The following is a 14910-nucleotide window of genomic DNA, read 5'->3' as shown; positions in this document are numbered from 1 at the left end:
ATAATGATGCCATTAGTTTATAATAAGTCACATACTGTTACACCCAGAGAAACCACTGGGAAAACTACACCAAGAGATACGCTAAAAACATTATAAATGAATGAAGATGAAATCTTAAAACCTGTTTAAACAACACAAGGAATTAAGAGAAGAAAAACTGGGGTAAGAACCAGAGAAAATAAGACTTAAGTGCTAACATGCCAAACTTGAAAAAGACAATACAAAAATGTTAAATTACAGACAATATATCTCATGAATTTTACATAAAAATATTAATAAAATATTAGCAAACTGAATCCAACATAGTATAAAGAAATTATGTACATAACCAAGTGGGATGATTTTTATGTATGTAAGGCTATGTATGATTGATTTGAAAATCAATCAATGTTATATACCATATATCAACAAACTAAAGAAAAACAAAAGCATGTGATTATACTTAGAAAAAGCATTTAATAAAATCCACCACTTATTCATGATTAAAATCTCTCTAGTGGGGAACTTCCCCAACTTGATAAAATTCTCTAAACTTGATCTAAAAAAATCTGTGGTTAACTTCATACTAAATGGTCTAAAACTGAATGCTTTCTCCCTCATCCGAGGGACAAGCAAAGATGTCCTCTCTCACTACTTTATTCAACATGTACTGGAATTTCTAGTTTTCAATAAAGCAAGAAAAAGAAACAAAAGTTATACAAATTTTAAGTATAAAACTTCTCCTGTTTGCAGATGGCATGATTATCTATGTAGAAAATCCCAAAGAGCCTATAAAAAGTCCTAACAAAAATAAGTGAATTAAATAAGTTCACATGATAAAAATCAACACAAAAATGTTGATTGCATTCCTATATGTTAAAAATAAATATGATGAACTGAAAAACACAGTGTCATTTAAAACTGGTAACAAAATGAAATACTTAGATATATATTTATCCAAACATGTACAGGATTTACCTGCTGAAATTACAAAATTCTGATAAAAGGAATCAAATTATACCTAGACAAATGGAAATATATATAAGTTTAGGGATTAGAAGATTCAAGATAGTAAAAATGCCTGTTCTTTCCAACTGATCTATAGGTTCAGTGTAATTTCTATAAAAATAACAATAAGAATTTTTTTTAGAATTTTACAAGCTTATTGTAAAATTCATATCGAAGGACATAGGCACTAACTAAAATAATTTTAACCAAGAATAAAAAATGAAGGGAATCACTCCATCCAGTATTGAGGCTTCCATATTACTATATTAATCATAAGAGTACAATATTAGTTTTAGAAAAAACAGAAGGATTTCTGGATTTAGGCATAAACAGTATTCTTAGATTTGGCCACCAAAGTATGATCCCTTAAAACTAAAAATTGCTAATCTGAACCTCATCATGATTAAAGTCTTTTGCTCTGTGAAAACCCAAGTGAAGAGGATGAAAGACAAGATTACAAGATAATATTTACAAATTATATATCCAATAAAAAGACCAGCATCTAGAATACATAAAGAACTCTCAAAACTTAGCAGCCAAAAAAAAAAAAAAAATTAGAAAATGTGCCTAAGACAAAAACAGACATCTCACTGAAGAGGATATGACAAGCTTATTGAAAAACTGTCTAGCATTCGTATCTGTTAGGAAAATGAGCACTACTACACATGCATCTGAATGGCTAAGATAAAAATGACAACTGCTGCTAAGTCGCTTCAGTCGTGTCCGACTCTGTGAGACCCCACAGACGGCAGCCCACCAGGCTCCTCCGTCCGTGGGATTCTCCAGGCAAGAACACTGGAGTGGGTTGCCATTTCCTTCTCCAATGCAGGAAAGTGAAAAGTGAAAGTGAAGTTGCTCAGTCGTGTCCAACTCTTCGCGACCCCATGGACTGCAGCCTACCAGGCTCCTCCGTCCGTGGGATTTTCCAGGCAAGAGTACTGGAGTGGGGTGCCATCACCTTCTCCAAAAAATGACAACACCAAACATCAAATGCTGGTGAGGATGCAGAGAAACTGGACCAGCATACATTGCTGGCAGAATAGCAGGGCCATTCTGTGAGCATGACAGATGGCAGGGCCAGTCTATGAGAGCCTGACAGATTCTTATAAAACTTAACATGCTATAACATACAACCCAGAAATTGTGTTCTAGGCATTTATCCCTCCCCAAGTGAAAACTTAATGTTCACACAAAAATCTGCACACGCGTTTTCATAGCAACTTTACTTGAAAAAACCCCAAACTGGTAAGAGCCTAAGGTCCTACACCAGGTAAATGGTTAAACAAACTGCGGTACATCCGTACTATGCAACACTACTCAGCAATTTAAAAAATAACTACTGATTTAGGCAATGACTTGATAGAATCTCCAGGGAATTATACTAAGTGAAAAAAGCCAATCCTGATAAGGCATATGCTCTTTGACCCTTTATATAACTTAAGGACAGAATTTTAGCAATGGAGAATAGTTGTTGCCAGGGATTAGGAACGTGGGTTGGTGGGTGAATGAGGGGTGAGTGTAGCTATAAAAGAGAAACATAAAGGATCCTTGTGGTGATGGAACCATTGAGTGTCTCGGCTGTAGTGGTGTATGCATGAGCCTACACAATGTGACAAAACCGCAAAGAATTAAACATACACACACACAAATGAGTAAATGCAAAACTGGACAAGTCTGAATAAGATTAGTGCGTTGTATCACTGGATGTCATATTGTACTTTAGTTCGGAAAAGACTTTAAGCTTCCCTAGAAGATGAGATTCAACAAGAGAGATTACTCTTCTGACCAAAGATATGCCACAGCACACACATCACCTACCAGTGATCCAACCTACAATAATAAAATGTTTTAACCACTCCTCAGGGGAAAATAATCCAAAGCCATCTCCCCGTTTATTAAATCTAGCAGAAAATATTAGGTAGTCACTAACTCCTGAGCCCATAATCTCTTCTTCGAATGTAAAAAGTACCCATTTCTAGCCCATTTCTTTTCTTATTGTTGCATTGGTAATAGCATCAAAAAGAAAGAGAATACAAAACCGGATTTTAATCCACATCTTGAGTTTGTCCAGAATCATGTTCAAAAGAGTGAAATTAGATAGAAAAGACAAAATATAGAAAGCAAATAAACAGTAAAAACAAATGCCTATTGATATGTGCTCTGTAGAGGATTACAATGGATGATTTTTCAACAAATTTAGCTAAAGCTGCAGATAAGAGAGAATTCTTTCAGTCCACGGCCCCAGAATAGGAAGAAGCTGAATGTGTACAAGAAAGAGAAAGTGGCCAGTGAGATTGGCGCCCCCCGGGCAAAGTAGTACAATGTGAAATTAGCAAGAGTGGTCCACGGCATGTGGGTTTAGTACACCAGAGCCAAGAGTTTGAATATGTTACTCATTTTGGCCCTTCACTCTCTCCACCCTCACAATGTAAAATTCAGGCCTTAACACATTGTATCATACATGGTAGATTTCAATAAATGTTTATTAGATGTAATTCAAGCCAGACTTAGAATCTAAGCCTCTTTTTTCTTCTGTTTTCCTCAAAACACCACACAGTGTTTTTGATTTAAAAAAAAAAAAAAAACGGACAAATAAATGAAACCCACAGACATCTGCTTCTGGGAATCTTCCAGGATTTTCCTTTGAGTACACTGGTAGTTCTTTCCCCTAAGTACTTTGGCAATTCATATATAGTATTCATGAATTCAATGAGCTGTTTAGTGAGTCATTTGACTCTGGAGCATGAGAAACAAAAAATAAATCTGGGTCTAAGGAGATTATGGCAATCCATCCAGTTCACTATCACTGATGAAATATAAGCAAAATCTTTCTCCATTCTAGTCCAAACACAAAAATGACAGTAACATATAAACCTAAAAACATAGAGCCTATATAAAAACTGGAAATGAAATCTCAGCAATCAGAGTGTGGAGGCTTTCTTCAAAAGCATATGGAACCCTGCAGCAATGAGGGGGCTGAACAGTGTAACCTCTGGTGTCAGGGAAGATGGGCTAGCCCCAAACCGAAGTCACAGGACTGACTGTGGGTTCTTGGACACCACTGTGTCTACATTGTATCAGGACCCCATTGGAGCCTAAATTGTATCAGGGTAGGAGAAAAACAGACTGCCCTTGATTGAAAGGTGTCATCGCCACTTGAACCTATTGGGAACTCACAGTCTAGAAGCATGGTACTTACTCTGGGTAAGAATCCTGAAATGGTACTAGATTCTTAGGGCTTCTGTAGTAAATTACTACAAACCATGTAGCTTAGAACAACAGAAATTTATTGTTTTAGTTCTGGAAGTTAGAAGTCTGAAATCTAGGTGCAGGCCCGGTCACATGCTCTTTGACATCTACAATCTATGGGGAGAATTCTCTAGGTATTCTAGCTTCTGGTGGGTTACCAGCAATCCTTAACATTCTTTGTCTTGCAATTCCATGACTTTATAATCTCTATGTTCATCTTCATATGGTGTTTCTCCTGTGTCTCTTCTCCTCTTACGATACCAGTCCTGTTGGATTAAGGGCCCACCCTATACATTATGGCCTCATTCTAATGTCGCTAATTGCATCTTCAATGATCCTATTTCCTAATAAGTTCATATTCTGAGATACTGGAGGGTAGGACTGCAACGTGTCTTTTGGAGGACACAGTTCAAGCCACAGCACACAGCATTAGACAAGACATCCAATCAGACTCCGCAAGTGTGAGGAGAGAATGAAGATATTTTCAGAAACAGTCATCCCCTAACAGTGATATATACAGAACTGCATCCTCCATGGTTACTGCTACAGTATCCCCTTTCTCCATATTTATGCATCCATAAAATATGGTTTTACTGGATTTTAAATGTTATATAAATGTTACAGTGTGGGTATCCTGCTGCTGCTTCCTGTTTTCACTTGTTATATTTTTGAATTTAGTTACTTTGTAAAGCAAGTCCAGTTTTTAAAATTTTATATGTTATTTAATTGTTGAGATATAACTTACTTTATCAAAATTTTCTCTCGTGGAGGACTGTATGTTATCCCCTAGTCTCCTTTCAAAAGTGCATAGTTTTCTCTACTGGTCTTTTCAGAGTCATCCCCTGCCCTTCTCTGCCTGGCTGTGTGTACTGGGAGGCTGACCTCTAGGCTTGCATCTCTGGAACTCCCTGGCTGTCTGACTTAGCGCTGGGTGTGGCCAGGGCCAGGCACCAATGGGAGGTCAGCTGGCAGGAAGACATGGTGGTGGTGCTTCCCACTGCTGGTCCACATTTTTTATAGTGGCTGCATTCCTCACCAATCGTTCAGCTCTGACTTTAGCTCCCCAAATTCCAGTAACACTGCTTCATCCTTTGGATCTCAGCTGACAATGACTGCCATCCCTTGCCACTTCCTGGGTGTTTAAGCAATCTTTATTGGTCCCTCAAACTTGCTAAATTTGTAAATAATATATTTTTCTAATCCCTCAATTTACTGGTTTGAGTACCATCATCCATTTCTTGTCAAAATCTGGACCGATACACTAACTGATTCCAGAAGTTGTCCTAACACTGGGTCCATCAAATTGGATTAAGGATTAGGTTATTTATACATCTGAGGAGTGTATGGATGATCTCTTTGCCTATGGGAAATGGGCCCTTGGTAATCTGAGGCAAGCGATAGCTGGTATCTTTACTAAAACAAATCTGCCTCTGGCAAGTGGTATGTGCCTACTGCCCCAGCAAATGCTTTTCTTTTAGTTTTCATCAGTTAGTAAAACCTGAAACATCTCACCCTTGCCCAGCAGTTCAGCAGTGCACCTTTGCTGTCTTTTATCAAAGCTCCGTCTGATCTCTGTCATATTAGAGTCTAGACTAGAGCAGTGATCCTCACCCAGTGTCATTTGTGAACTGGTTTCTGGCCCCTGTTTCTTCCTTGTCCCCAGTGAATTAGGAAGCTTGTGCCAGAATGTGAACTATGGCATTAAGTACATTGTTCTGTTCAGCTGACAATGTTTTTTAGCAAGACTTTTTTTTTGTTTTCATAAGGGAGCAGCACCTTGATTTACATTCTGGTGTAAGCTCTTTTCCTCATTGTTACAGACAAGGGTTTTGAATAGCTGATATTCTGGTCTGGGTTGGCAGAGGGGGTTGATTACCTTGACATGCAACAGAATATCATGTTGGGGCACCAGGAAGAAACTAACAAACAGATGCCTTAGGAAGACAGCACAGTTGAGGGAGGGCAGAACCCACGTAAAAGGCTCCCAGACCTCTGATGTTATGAAGTTCCTAGTAGGACAATGGTACAAAAACGCCAATACACTCCCTCTTAAATGAGAGACAAGTTGCTTCACTTTGCAGAGCCCACAGCAGAAGGAGCCCGAGGACTTAGTTTACCTAAGGCTTTATATTTGGGTATACGGCTCTGATCCATCTACTCGGTAACCCATAAGGCTCCTGTTTAAAGAGATATGTGGAGCAAGAGAAGATCTGCAGTAGATCCAGGCTTTTGCACAGGTAACCTGTCACTTAGACCTGTGACCCAACAGATTGAGTGGTACTTGACAAAATATATGGAGGAACTGAATGAAGTATGTGCCAGCAATAGTAACATCACAAAGCAGATTCCTGAGGTTTTGGAAAGAAGACTATTTCCTCTTCTGTCAACCACTATTTTCCAGTGGCAGATTTGCTTTGTGTTTGCTACCAAGCTACAACAGAAAAGGAACAACCCAATATAGTATGAAATACCACATGACTCTAAGAATGGACTATAAGTGTGTCTACCATCAACTGAAGACATTAGGAAGTTGGATGCATGCAACAGCATTCATTCCCCCATGAAATACGATTGGTATGCATGTGTGTGTAAGACTGAGCCTGAGCAAGTCAAGAAACCACAAGTAAATTTCAATAGTAATGGCCCAGCACCCCCTGACATGTGCTGCTATTGTTTACTTTCTCTTCCCTAACTTTTCTGGCCATATTGAGATCCTAAAATCCTTGTGGTCTTATTAGGTAGTGACCAGATTGTCCATTGGTATATCAGCACCATATGTAGCCTTCCGGCTTTGCAGGATCTATGATAAAGGTTGGCAAACAACTACCTCTAGCCTAAATTCAGCCTGCCACCTGCTTCATACTGCTAAGAGCTGAGAATGGTTTTTACAACTGTAAATGGTTTGGGGGAAAAAAATCAAAAGAAAAACATGAGCTTATAACATGTAAACACTATCTGAGATTCAAATTTCAGTGTCTATGTATATACTTCTCACACTATGATGACAAAGCCTAAAATATTCACCATCTGGTCTGTGATAGAAAAATTGTGTTGATCCTGATTTGGAAGCCTAGAAATTATATTGTCCCAAATTCCTAGTAGATTAGATTCCACTAATGGGAGGTTCTCATGGGAGATTCAGAAATAAGAAAAGAAGCAGAAGGCAGTTTTCTCCTACAAGGGGTAAGGAAACTTCACGAGCTGTGGCAAACAGCTGATAGGTGTCACCAGCAGTTTCTAGGCTTTCCCTTGTGAATTAGCCACAAAAGTAGAAGAGAGATCCCAAGTGACTCCTGTACTTTATCATGTCTTGATTTCAAATGGCATTTTCCCTAGGTTTCACTCTTCCCACTCTTCCAAAGTCTTGTGTGGGCTTTGCATTCTCCTATTGAATTCCTTATTCCTAGAAATACCTACATTTTTATTTCTGGTCTTCTGTGCAAACCTCTACGGACCCAAAAAGAAAAGCACAGAATCACTGAATGAAAGAGAGTAACTAGCACATCAGTTCAGGTCAGTTCAGTTGCTCAGTTGTGTCCAACTCGTTGTGACCCCATGGACTGCAGCACATCAGGTCTCCTTGTCTATCACCAACTCCTGGAGTTTACCCAAACTCAAGTACACTGAGTTGGTGATGCTATCCAACCATCTCATCCTCTGTCATCCCCTTCTCCTCCCACCTTCAATCTTTCCCAGCATCTTGGTCTTTTCAAATGAGTCAGTTCTTCGCATCAGGTGGCCAAAGTATTGGAGTTTCAGCTTCAGCATCAATTCTTCCAATGAATATTTAGGACTGATTTCCTTTAGGATGGACTGGTTTGATCTCCTTGCTGTCCAAAGGACTCTCAAGAGTCTTCTTCTACACCACAGTCAAAAGCATCAATTCTTCAGCACTCAGCTTTCTTTATGGTCCAACTCTCACATCCATACATGACTACAGGAAAAAACATAGTTTTTACTAGACGGATCATTGTTGGCAAAGTAATGTCTCTGCTTTTTAATATGTTGTCTAGGTTGGTCATAGGAGCAACCTATGATCAAGTAGCAGGCGTCTTTTAATTTCATGGCTGCAGTCACCATCTGCAATGATTTTGGAGCCCAGAAAAATAAAGTCTCTCACTGTTTTCCCATCTATTTGCCATGAAATAATGGGACCAGATGCCATGATCTTAGCTTTCTGAATGTTGAGCTTTAAGCCAACTTTTCCACTCTCCTCTTTCACTTTCATCAAGAGGCTCCTTAGTCCTTCACTTTCTGCCATAAGGATGGTGTCATCTGCATATCTGAGGTTATTCATATTTCTCCCGGCAATCTTGATTCCAGCTTGTGCTTCATCTAGCCCAGCATTTCCCATGATGTACTCTGCATATAACTTAAATAAACAGTGTGACAATATACAGCCTATCCATATTTGGAACAGTCTGTTGTTCCATGTCCAGTTCTAACTGTTGCTTCCTGACCTGCATACAGATTTCTCAAGAGGCAGGTCAGGTGGTCTGGTATTCCTATCTCTTTAAAAATTTTCCACGTTTATTGTGATCCACAGTCAAAAGCTTTGGTGTAGTCAATAAAGCTGAAGTAGATGTTTTTCTGGAACTCTCTTGCTTTTTCCATGATCCAACGGATGTTGGCAATTTGATCTCTAGTTCCTCTTCCTTTTCTAAATCCAGCTTGAACATTTGGAAGTTCACAGTTCACGTACTGTTGAAGCCTGGCTTGGAGAATTTTGAGCATTACTTTGCTAGCATGTGAGATGAGTGCAATTGTGTGGTAGTTTGAACATTGCTTGGCATTGCCTTTCTTTGGGATTGGAATGAAAATGGACCTTTTCCAGCCTTGTGCACACTGCTGAGTTTTTCCAAATTTGCTGACATATTGAGTGCAGCACTTTCACAGCATCATCTTTTAGGATTTGAAATAGCTCAACTATAATTCCATCACCCCCACTAGCTTCCTTCATAGTGATGCTTCCTAAGGCCCACTTGACTTCACATTCCAGGATGTCTGGAATGTGAGTGATCATACCATTGTGATTATCTGGGTTGTGAAGATCTTTTCTGTATAGTTCTTCTGTGTATTCTTGCCACCTTTTCTTAATATCTTCTGCTTCTGTTAGGTCCGTACCATTTCTGTCCTTTATTGTGCCCATCTTTGCATGAAATATTCCTTTGGTATCTCTAATTTTCTTGAAGAGCTCTCTAGTCTTTCCCATTCTATTGTTTTCCTCTATTTCTTTGCATTGATCACTGATCACTAGCACATAGCTGCTGCCATAACTGAAACAGCATGTCTTGTGAGAAAATGAAAAAAGGAGTTCTTACCTATTCTGAGAAATCAGGTAAAGTTGACCTGAGGAAGTGAAGACTCATCTTAGGTCTGAAAGAATAAGAATTAACCAGGCAAAGAGCTGAAATTTTCAGGCCAGAGGAAGTGTTATAGGAATTAGTAGAGGTGGAGGTTAAGTCACTAAGTCGTGTCTGACTCTTGCGACCCCATGGACTGTAGTCTGCCAGGCTCCTTTGTCCATGGGATTCTCCAGGCAAGAGTACTGGAGTGGGTTGCCATTTCTTTCTCCAGGGGATCTTCCTGACCCCGGAATCGAACCCGGGTCTTCTGCATTGCAGTCAGATTCTTTACCGACTGAGCTATAAGGACATAGCATAGAAATGGGACTGGTGTATGAGTAACCCTTAGGAAGAAGAATATGGTGCTATAAAGGGGGATATGCCCTTGGGATGAAATCTCCAGAGCAACATGCAAAATAAAGCAAGAAAGAGAGAGAAAGGCCATAGAATGCAGAAGCTTTTAGGCTGTGTTAAGGATTAGGGTCTTTCTCCCATGAGCTATGGGAAATATTTTCATGACCTCTGTAGATCATAAAAACTTTATGGAAGCAATGACATGAGAGATGTGATGGGCCAGTGGGTAGAAGAGAGGAGGGCATTCAAAATAGGACAAGAAAGGTTAGTGAGTTGTGTATTAGCCAGTGTAGCTGGAATAGAGTTGAGTGGGGATTAATTTAAAGACAAAGTAAAGAACCTAACATGGCAAGAGTTTGGATTTTATTTTGTTGTCAATCAAACGTTATTCGGGCAACCATAACCACATTTCTGGAGATGGTTTTTGTAGTAAACTTAAACTGAAATATCAAATTCAAATTTAGGTTGAGAAATACTGTTGGCTTTGTTAATGACTGTTTTTGTGGTTCTTAAAATGAGACAAAGAGGCTTAAAGATACAGGAAATTGGTGGCTTTGGTAAAGACTTTACATTGTTTTATATTTTTAAAAAGATCCGCTGCAGAGAGTAGGGTGTTCCTTATGCCAGGGCTGTAGAAATAAAGGAAATAGATTACTGTACTTTTTAATAATTGATGAGTATGTGAACTCCTAGGCTGTGTTTTCAGTACCCAGCTCTGGCAATCTTATCTCACAAAGAAGGCAAGGAAAGGATGCTAACTGAAATTTGACATGCAGGTCTTTGAAAGACATGAAAGAATCACTTAAGTATATATTTAAAATTATCATTTCTTGTTTAGAAAGAATGACTTCAACAACATAATTTTGTGCACATTTACAACAGCTAGCTAAGACAAAACAATTATCATTTTAACAGAGTTAGGAAATGTTGCAGATCAGTTTCCCTGACAAGAGACCCTGAATTGGAGACTGGCTTGCAAGCAAGCAGTTTATTTGGAAGTGGTCTTGAGAACAGCACATGAGAGGGGTGAGGAACACAGGATTGGGAAGAGGGAAAAGTTTAATGATGATACAGCAGCAACAGAGCTGGGATGGATCTTCAGAGTTGCAGGTCACCCCCACTGAGGCAGAGGTCAGTTTTCCTAACTGCGTATCAACCGGTCACTGGTGGCAATCTACCCAGAGGGAAGGCACATAACCCTGGAAGAGGAAGCTTCCACAAACCAAGTGTAGTTCTTAGAGAAGGGCTCAGCTGAGAGCCATCAATAGTCAACACCTCTGACAGCTGGGGTATAGGCACATGGGCTCCAAGGAGGGACCTGCGAGGTACACCATTGCATTTATTACAGTTCACCCCTGGTGTCTGTTAGATCCATTGACTTCACATGATTTCTCCCATCTGAAATCAGCTCTTCCAAGATTCTGGTTGGTCTCTATTACCAGAAAAAAAAAAAAAAAAACATGCGTGAGGACAGTTAACAGTACAAACTGAAGAACCCTCTGCTGCAGCTAATTTCAGGGATACACATGACCTTCCTCCTCTACTACTTATTCTAGATTTGCCTCATCCTCGACTAGCTCTCTGTAGGTCTTGATGGCTTATGTGTTTGAGGGATGCAGACTCTTACCCATAAGGGATGAAAGTCCCTAGTCCTGTGCATTTCCCAAGAAATAGCTGCTGTTCTTGACTACTTACTCTCAATAATGGATATAGGAGAACCAACAGATGACCCAGTGGACCAACTGGCTGCCAAATGAACTCTTCCCTGTCCCTGTTGTATACCAGCGGCCTTGCCTCCCCAGGAATATCAAAATCAATTATACCTGCCATGAAGGTGCTAACATTGCTTACCTGCTGAATTCTGGGTACAAGAAGTTTGAAGTGTCCAGGAATCAATTTTGACTTAAAATTTGGTGGGACTCCTACTGTGTCTTCTGACAGAGGGGTTCTCTGTTTGGAAACCAGAATATCCAGAGCCATGGAGCCTAGAGTTAAAGGTGTAGGAAGCAAAACTACAAGTAGGTCACTGAGACTGATGATCACTAGAGCCACTCTTATTTGCACCCCTTAGTTCTTGTGCCCATGTGAGTATATGTTGGTGACCCGAAATAATGCAACAGATATTGATTTGGGGTGTGTTTTATATCACCAGGGATGGTGCCCCATTATCCAAGCTGGCGTCTCATCTGCACCTTCCATCACCCCACCAAGTTGGTAGTTTCTGGGTAATACAGAATGTAACAGGATCAATGGAACCCATGAGCATGTGCTCATGGCTGAATCACTTTTGCTTTAAAATAGTTTCTCTGGCTTTGTTTGTTGTTTTGAGGAATCCCATATTGGTAGATCAAAACTCTATAATTGGATAGTGGTAATAGTTGAGGTCCTGAAATCAATAAAGGTAAACCATACCCAGAATAACTGTTGGTTCCAGTCAACATAAATCACTGGTTTTTGCAGTGTATAAGGAATCCAATGTACTCAACTTGCCACCAAATGACTGGTTCATCTCCTCAAGGGATTTTACCATATTGGAGGCTCAGCACTGGTCTCAGTTGCTGTCAGATTAGACATTTGCCAGTGTCTAAAGACACAGGCTGTGTAAGCATCAGTTAACTGTTGTATTCTGTCCACTTGGTTGCGTGGATATTCTCTGGTATTAGCATACAATACAAGGATCTTCATACTCCATATCCTCTCTGATACATGTTGCCAATACATCTTTTCCAAATTTCCTTGCCTGAAATCTTCCAACTTTTCTCATACCAGGACCCCAAAGAAATAGCCAAGCCATTCATCACTGTCCATGAATCAGTGTATTAATATATCCATACATGACTATTTTTCTTTCCATAAAATGTCAATGACCAGGAGCACTGCTCAAAACTTGATTAAGTGCTATAGCTTTCTCTAACCACTTTCTTTCAAGGCCACCACTAAGCAGGGTTATAGTGAAATAGCAGTTTATTTCCAGCTTATACCCATATACTGAGTCAACCAATTCATGAATTTAACTTGGCCTTTTCTCTCCCAATTTTAACTGGTCACTTCTCCCTTAGCTATTACTAGTTGATGAGAGAAGAGTACTTGTGCAACAGTAATAGGTGACATGGTGGTCTGCACTAGTTCACCAATATCTCATTACAATTCAATATTGGTAAAAATTCTAAGAATTGCACAGCAAATGATGAAGTCCTTATTGCCAGATGGCCAGCTGTGGATCTGGCTCCAAAATCACATTACTGAGTTTGCTTCCTAGGCATACTTCTAGCACCAAATTTCTTAGGTCAAATTCCCCAGTAAGCAAACTCTAAGACACCAGGATTTGCTTGCAGGTTTATCAAGGAGTGTCTTTACTGGGGAACAACAAGGGTGAGCAATGAGGAAGGCAAAATAGGGCAGAGGATGAAATTGAATTGTGATTAGTTGCAACAGAGGCCTCACCTGATCCTATGGAGATTTCTGAAACTGGGATAGTCTTTCAGAATTATCTCAACTGAGTCAAGAGGATCAAAAACTTTGTACCATAACTCTGACTACCCAGTAAGTTCCAGCTGGCCTCAAAGAAGTGTTTTAATATTAACTGAGGCTACTTCTTTCAACTGAGGATAATTTCCAGAGATGAACTCAATTAAGAGTCCCTGGCAGCAACACTCCTAGTAGCTAAGAGAATGAATGCACTAGTTTTGAGCCTTTAACATTTATTTCAGCTGAAGTTTTACTAAAGTAATCATCAAAAGTATGAAACCAATATATATTTGGGCTTTTTAAAAAGAAAAAATATGCAGAAATGTGTGATCTTGTCATATTTGTATTACAAGAAGTAAGTGGAAAGATAAAAGAACAGAGGCAGTAAGCCTTTGGGGCCCATCCACCTTTAATGATTAATATTTTCCCTCCAGCTAAATTTGACTTTAAAGAAATCCCTGCCCACTATACTGAGTTTGTAGACCAAGAAAAGACAAGCACAGAGAAATTTATAATAATGCTACAATCAACTTTGGGCAGAGGAAAATTTTTAAAACCGACACCTCTGACACTAGTAGTTCTGGTTCTTAGTGAAACACAGGGGAACTCTCTTTTAATTTCATAAGTACTTTTAAAGAATTTTGACTAGTTCTGTTTTGCCACTTGAGACATCTCTTTTACATAAAAATTAGAAGAAACATAGACAGTATCCAAAACGCTTGGTTTCAAGTCTTGTCTGCTACCTAACAGCTGGATGACAAATGAGTTTTTAAATCTCTTTATGCCTCAGTTTTCTCATATTTAAATGTATGGGGATGATAATGAACCTGTGTCATAGGTTAAGAAGTACTTTGTAAAGTGACTGACATTACTCCATCAATGACCATGGTTATTATTTTGTCATCTAAGCATATGTTTTGCTATCCCTTCACACATAATCTTGATAATTTATGGTCTCTTAGCAGAAAGTCTTTGTTGTGTTGTGTTGATCTTTATTGTATATTTCAGATTCCACATATGGCTGCTGGAGCAAATGCAAACTGGTTCACTGAGATTAACTGTGGAATCTGTGTCAAAAAATAATCCATTAATGCCAAGACTAACACTACAAATCTAGACGCTTGGTGCCAAACTAGGAATGGATTCCTAGCCCAGATTTTGCCATATTTTTTAGAGATAATTAAGATTATGCTATATTCCTTTTAATTATTTATTTTTGGATATATTAAGGCTAGATAAAGTATAAGTGTTATCAATATTACTTTTTTACAGAATAATCCAATCTTGGTAGGGTACAAACAGGAAAGTTTAATTTTTCTTCACTACTGCTTTCAACCTGTTTGCTTTGATGTACCCTTCTTCATCCCTTGATGATATCTAGAGCAGACAGATATCATAGCTCCCATACAACTTTCAACTGAAAGAAGTTTATGTGTTATAAATTCCATGACAGACTACAACATGACCAACATCTTAATCCAGTTTTTAAAAACAGCTTCCTTCCCTG

This window comes from Bos taurus, chromosome 9 (assembly GCF_002263795.3).
Source record: "Bos taurus isolate L1 Dominette 01449 registration number 42190680 breed Hereford chromosome 9, ARS-UCD2.0, whole genome shotgun sequence".
Taxonomy (NCBI): Eukaryota; Metazoa; Chordata; class Mammalia; order Artiodactyla; family Bovidae; genus Bos; species Bos taurus.
The sequence above is the reverse complement of the archived record's forward strand: the minus strand, read 5'-3'. Positions refer to the sequence as shown.